At 46.2% G+C, this 6,368-nt stretch overlaps 1 long non-coding RNA gene across 2 annotated transcripts; it reads right to left on the bottom strand.

Moving 5' to 3' along the window:
* Positions 1-459: 459 nt before the first annotated feature.
* Positions 460-6,298, bottom strand: LOC107195751. 2 transcript variants are annotated; one of them, XR_003046376.1, is made up of 3 exons: positions 6,025-6,298; positions 5,398-5,507; positions 460-3,790 (listed from the first exon to the last, which is right to left on the bottom strand). It is a non-coding gene; the product is annotated as an uncharacterized LOC107195751 (long non-coding RNA). The 2 variants fall into 2 exon arrangements; XR_001516986.2 differs by lacking the exon at positions 460-3,790 and adding an exon at positions 3,799-4,081.
* Between the last annotated feature and the right edge of the window lie 70 nt (positions 6,299-6,368).

The following is a 6,368-nucleotide window of genomic DNA, read 5'->3' on the forward strand; positions in this document are numbered from 1 at the left end:
TGAAGCAGGCAAAGATAAGCTTGCCCTTTAATTCATCTGCAAAGAGGCTGTGGTCTTTACTAGAAGAGTCTCAGCCAATGAAGGCAGGAGATGAGAGCTCTGAGAAGAGTCCTCAGGGAGGAAGTGTCCGAGTTCAAGTGCATGCTTTCCTTAGGCAGAGACAGACCGGAATCGACCTAAGCTCACACTGAGAAGTGGCTTTCAAAAAGAAAAAAAAAACTTCAGAATGTGCCTACTAATTTAAAAACATTTGTCACATAAATACGTCTTTTATTTCAGCTTTAAAAATACTCGATTGACTTTATTTTTGAAATAGCGAAACATTTGCATGGTTCCAAACTCGGAAAGTATAAAAAAAAATACACAGCACAAATTCTCCTTCATCTCGCCTGCAGTTGACTCATTCTGACTTCCTCAGTCCCAGGAAATCACCATTAATTGTTTCTTGTATATCTGACAGGGGTTTATGCTAAATATATTTTGGAAATTTTGTTTGGCTATTTTAATTTTTTTTTTTTTTTTAAGAATGAAGTGGAAACCATGCCTGTTTCCTTTATCTGATGACTGAGCTTGAATATTATAGGGAAAGCCCCCGGTTGGCACACCGCCCCCCACCAGGTGCCCCAGGTAGGGGAATGAAGGTCAGGTGGCGAGGAGGCCAGCCTGCTGGGTGCTAAGACGTCAATCTGACAGTAAAAATCACACGTTAGAGCCCAATTTTTACAATACCGACCCCCAACATATGGTTAAATGCTCCTAAAGCACAGAGAAAAATCTCCCCTGAAAAAAAATCGAGAAGTAGGTAATAGGGCGAGGCAAGGGTGACGGAAGTAGTTGTCTCCACAGGGAAAACCCTAAAAACACAATAAAGAAAATCGGTTATGACTGGGGAAGTTAGACATAGGTACTGGAGACTTTTTTGGGTCCAGAGGATGTTACTTTTTTTCTTTCCTGATGAACTTTCTCTGAGCTGAGCAAATGTTGAAAATGGAGAACAAGCTGCACGAGGCAGAGTATCCGTGAATGCTTCGGGAAGCTTCAGATTGATCGTGTTGACTAGTTAAACACTCCTATGTTCACAATTCTTTTATTTTTATTCGCTCTGGAATTAGACACACTTACACGTGCAGGTGTTTCTCAGTTTGAGTTGATGCGGTGACAAGTATTTATTGAGCACTTACTGTTCTCTCCGAGGTGTTGGGGACAGAGCTTTACAGACGGACGAGGCTCCAGCTCTCATGGAGCTTCTACTGAGACGAGGGCATCAGGAGTCGGGGCAGGTGTCCCTGGTGAGGTGACAGGTAGTTGAGGCCCGTCACGTGAAGGGCTGAGAGTGTTGCAGGGAGGAGGAATGGCCAGTGCGGATGCTCAGGGCTATAGCGTGGGGCTTGCTGGCATTTAAAAAAAAAATGGCGAGTGTGATGGGAACACAGCGAATGAATGAGACGAAGCTGGAAAGCCAGGAAGGAGACAAAAACAGGTGTATCCGTTCTTTTTTTTTTTTAACAATTTTTTTTTTTTTTTGCTTTTTTTTCCCACCTCACTAATTCTAGTAATCGTCTGTCACCATGTACACTTATCAAAATAGTATCGACTATCATTATCGATGTTATCTGTTCTTAAAAGACAGTTAAATCACTAAGGTTTTCCAGCTTTTCCCTTCGGGTCAGGTGACCTCATTCTCTAGCATGTGGTAGCATTTCTGCTGCCTAAAGAAGAAACAATCACTCTCTTTTCTGAACGCTTATAACAGCGTCGGTCACGTGATTGGCACTTGTCTAAAGTCACTCGTGTACATGTCTTCTCTCGGTCAGAGGACAGACTTTTTGAGGGCAGGACTCTTGCTCCTTAAGTGTCTACCACAGTCAGCCTTCACAGGTAGGAGGTGCTTGACAGATATGTGTTGACTCAAAAACACAAGTCAGAGATACGTTGCCGAATACTGTGTGGACAGATGGGTCACGTCTGTATGAGAGGTTGTCAGTGTGTTCTGAACTTTATGGCTCGATCTTTCTCTGTCCTCCTGTCACAGAAGAGGTGGCTCATGAACGCACCAGAAAAGGCGTCTCCTCAAGGTAAGCTCAGAAACTTTTGAACTTTCTTGAAACAGCTGGGATGATCGCGTCACCCTCCTGGGCATCTGGAGAGTCCCCTCTAATCAGGCCCTGCTTAGCCAGGAGCCGAGTACCAAAGAAAATATTCCTGTTTACTTCTGTGCTCACCGGAAGTCACGGTTATCTCCCCAGGTCTAGACCTGTTAGTTTGACGCCTCCTTGAAATTCCCTGCCTCGTTTAGTCTCAACAAATTGCAGGACTGGAATCCAAATGGACAGGATGGAGAACAGGAAGAGGTTTTAGGGTAGGCTGATCTTAGCATTAATTTTTGACGGATACGACAGTAGAGGTCCTAAGATCCCAGAGACCAGAACTTTTGCTGGTGTCTCTGTGCGTCCCCTTAACATACCCCTCATCGGTACAAACTCCCCGCAACACACCCCGTGGTGCAGCCTCAGACACGTTCCATCCTCTTTCAAGGTCCTGGCACGCATCTCACCCTCTGCCTGGGGACCACTGCATCCCACGCCCTCTCCCGACTTCATCCTATTGTTCCCGATGTGAAGCTGTCCTCAGCCTATCCCTCCTGCAGGCAGAGCCCGTCCCAACCCCCCTGGGAGCTGACAGCACTTGGTTCTTCATTTTCTCAGTTTTTTTTTTTTTTTTTCCTATAAAAATTATCTCCCTACCTACCCCAATGGACTGTGTGCTTCCTAAGGATGAAGATTTCTCTTATTCATCGGTAGATGATGAACTTACTCATTTTAACGAACTCGCGTTTAAGTTTTAAATAGAGTATAACAGGGCCGTGCCTCGAACCCTCTCCTTTCAAACCTAGATTTCAATAACGACAAAGTTTTAGGTATATTAGCTGTCTGCCACCCTGCCCAGCAAATCAGTCACACCTCTGTTGTGCAGATGACCGGACTTTGCTCTTCTGAATTAGCAGGCAGCCTTGAAAAGCAAGTGGCTCGTTTGTTGATTCAAACCAACAAAAGGACATCACCGTTTTGATTAACGTCTACCTTTGGACAGCTGGATGATGTTAATTCATGTCACCAAAAAGGTTGATTCCTTCAGCTGTCAACAAGCAGGGCAGAGACGGGGAGAGGTCATGGGTTTTCGAGTCTCAGTGTCTGGGTGTGGATCCTGGCTCCGTGCTGGCTGGGCAGTGCCATGTTGACTGTGGTCAAATGAGCAGGAAGTGACTGAGCTCCCAGCGTGTTGGAAGGGTGACATTAGAAAATTTATCTAAAGTACCAATTAGGTACCCGGCATATAGCAGCTCATTAAATCTGAGGGAGTAAACTGACAGCCTGAGGGCTGAATTTGCCCACCCTAACTTTTAAAATGTTGACTTTGAATGGCCCCTCAGAGCTCTCCAGTTTGTGCCGGGGCGGGCCCTATCCCAAACAAGCTCCGTGTTTCGTCCTCAGGGGTAGGCAATATTTATTACTCTTATTTTCCGGATGAAGAAAGTGAGACAAAAAAATATCTATTTGAGTATATTCTGTAGCTAAAAGCTTCTCGTGGGTCCCAAGGGAGCCAGTGCCTCTCGAGCTCATCCTACTAGAATCCAAATGAGGCACCTTCACATGAGCTGGTGTAGCAGAGTGGATACAAGTGTGGCCTCTGGAGCCAGGTTCCAATCCCAGGTCTGTCACGTGCTAGTTGTGTGACCTTGTGCAGGAGAAGAAGACCTTTCCCTTCTCCCCTTCTACATTCTTTGGCCGGCCTAATAATTAAACCGACATAAGACAGATTAACAGGAGAAAAGCATTGCATAGAAATATGAGACTCAAAGAAGTGACCAAAGCATGCAGCTTTTATATCTTTTAGACAAAGAAACTATACATTTGTGAATAATTGACAAAACAGAGGCGTTTGGGCTTGGGGCAGCGAATGAGTGGAGAAGTAACAAGGTTTGTTTATACAGCTTTCTCAGCCCTGGATTCCCGTCTCTGGTGATAAGGATGTCTCTACTTCCTGGTGCGGGGCGGGTACCTTTCTCGGGGAGAGTTATCTCCTGTTTTCAGGGGGAAAAAGGAGGGTCAGAGTGTCCTTTCCCGTCTCAAGGTCTGCGTTAGCTGCTGCAGACCCAGATGCCTTCAGGGAGAAGGGAGGTGGCAGAGGTATAAGAAGCAACATGTGGTTAGCGGGAGACAGGATGAGTAACAAAATACCTGTGGCTTGCAAGGAACTGGATGGTATGGGATTGTGTAAAAGTATCCAAATGAAACAGTTTTTAAAAACAGTGTTGACCAAATGGATTGGCTTGGCTCTAGTTTGTTTACTTGCTTGGTTTCTGGAGTTATCTGGGTCTGTTTTGTAGCTTACAACCTTGGAAGGCCCAAAAGAAGTCAGTTGTACACAAACTCACCCTTTCTAGGCACAATGAAGTTCTTTGTAAAATTGATACACCAGCAGGAAAAAACTGTGTTCTAAGCCCAGACGAGCCCCTCCAAGTTCTAGGTGCAAAAGTGTGGCGTTTCAGCCAAATCCTATCTTCTGCATTACATATGGTTTAAAAACAAACAAACAAACAAGCAAAAACCCAACTCCCCAGAGCGGCACCTCGCATACAGAAGACTCTCTTTTTATGTCTGTGCCTCTCTGCATAACCTTAGGCTGGGGAGACAGGGAATCGTGAGGTTCTGCAATTAGGTTTTATATCACCTGCAAATTTAGATGGCTATAACACCAACTAAGCACCACTCCAGATAATTCTACCAGGAATCCATTTTAAAAAGGCCTTGTTCTTATATAAACTTATATATAAAGCCAGTGGCCTGTTTCTGTGACATTTTAGGATTCACGGACAAGGAGGCATGGGGGTGGGCAGCGTAGTTGCAGAGGGGGCTCAGATTCTGGCACCTAAGACCTGTTTGTTGGACCAAGTGGGGAGGACAGGATGACAATAGACATTGATTCGAATAGGATTTAGGGGCATGGGAAACACTGGTAGGAGGCCCAAGCGGACCCTGGAGGTCTGAGCAGGGTGGAACACAGCCATATAGAATTCAGGTGGGTGACACTTCCGAGTCTAGGCAGGAAATAGGAAGCAAGCGCTCACATACCTGGATGCCTGGTGGTGACAAACAGGGTCTTAGCCACTGGCTTGGGTATCAGGCAAAGAAGGAGGGCTGCAGCTTCCATGGAGAACCAGGCCACCTACTATGGGACTGAGCTACATTCTATTTGCAATCCCCCCCATCCCACCAAGTAAGCATGTAATTGATGTCGCTATGGAAACGGCATTCACATACCAGAAATCTATTTTCCACCTGAATTTTTGTTTGACTGCTTTGTTTTGTTTTGTTTTTTGAAGGAGGTAAGACGTACCTGATTTTAGAGGTTTGTCGGAAATCAGGTCCTCAGCCCCACTGACATGGGGGAAGCCAGAAAAGCATCCCATCTCTGCCTTTCGCCAATCGAAAAGTATCACGAGCTTTCTGATAATTAAGAAAGTCATCACTACTAACTTGAACTACTTTCTCCAATAGGAAGAAATAAAGCTGAGCTCCCTGACACCAAGAACAGGGTGCAGTGATCAATTTTATAACAGTGGCAAAGAGGAATTATTCCTCCCGCTGACACTGTTTAAATATTTCTCACTGTGAAACTGCGTGTCTCGGTAACATCATCACTGCTGGGTTGAGATCTTCCCTATTTTGCAACTCGACTTTCAGAACGAGTATATTTAGGAACTATATTTATAAACATTCTAAATTTATGGCCAACAGGCTGGCAGGAAGACAGCTTCGTTCTCCTTCCCCCGACCCTCGTCACCATTACTTACCTTTCTTCTTAATTCAAAGAGCTAATCATAGTTTGTTCTTTACCTCTTTCATTTTTACTTCATCAGTCTCTTGCTAAGTTAGGGAGTTTTGACTCAGGTGACTCACCCGATATGTGTAAAAAGAAACAAAGCACCTTACATTTTGCTAAGTGCTTGGGACGTTGGATTACCTGGGTTACTTTAACTGTACAGAAGGAGGTTTCCTCCTATCCTGCTTAGAATTATCCAGATCAGCGCCCCGGTTTTCTGTTTCGGCAGTGGGGAATGGCTGTCCCCCCGCCCTTGGTGGAGGCTGCGGGCCAGTCCCTTCCAGCTTTTACGTAGGTCGCCTCCGCAGCGTCCCGCGCCTCCCCTGGCAGCCCCTCGCAGTTAGAGCTCGCGCAGGCGCGCAAGCGCTAGGACCCGGAGGGACGCGGAGCCGGGCCGGTTAGGGAGTTCCCGGGCGGACGCGCTCCAGGCGGTGGGGAGGTGTGCGCGGGGAGTGGGCGGGGCGGGGCGCGGCAGGACTGGGCGT

Source organism: Pteropus alecto, unplaced genomic scaffold, assembly GCF_000325575.1.
Source record: "Pteropus alecto unplaced genomic scaffold, ASM32557v1 scaffold80, whole genome shotgun sequence".
NCBI classification, from domain to species: domain Eukaryota; kingdom Metazoa; phylum Chordata; class Mammalia; order Chiroptera; family Pteropodidae; genus Pteropus; species Pteropus alecto.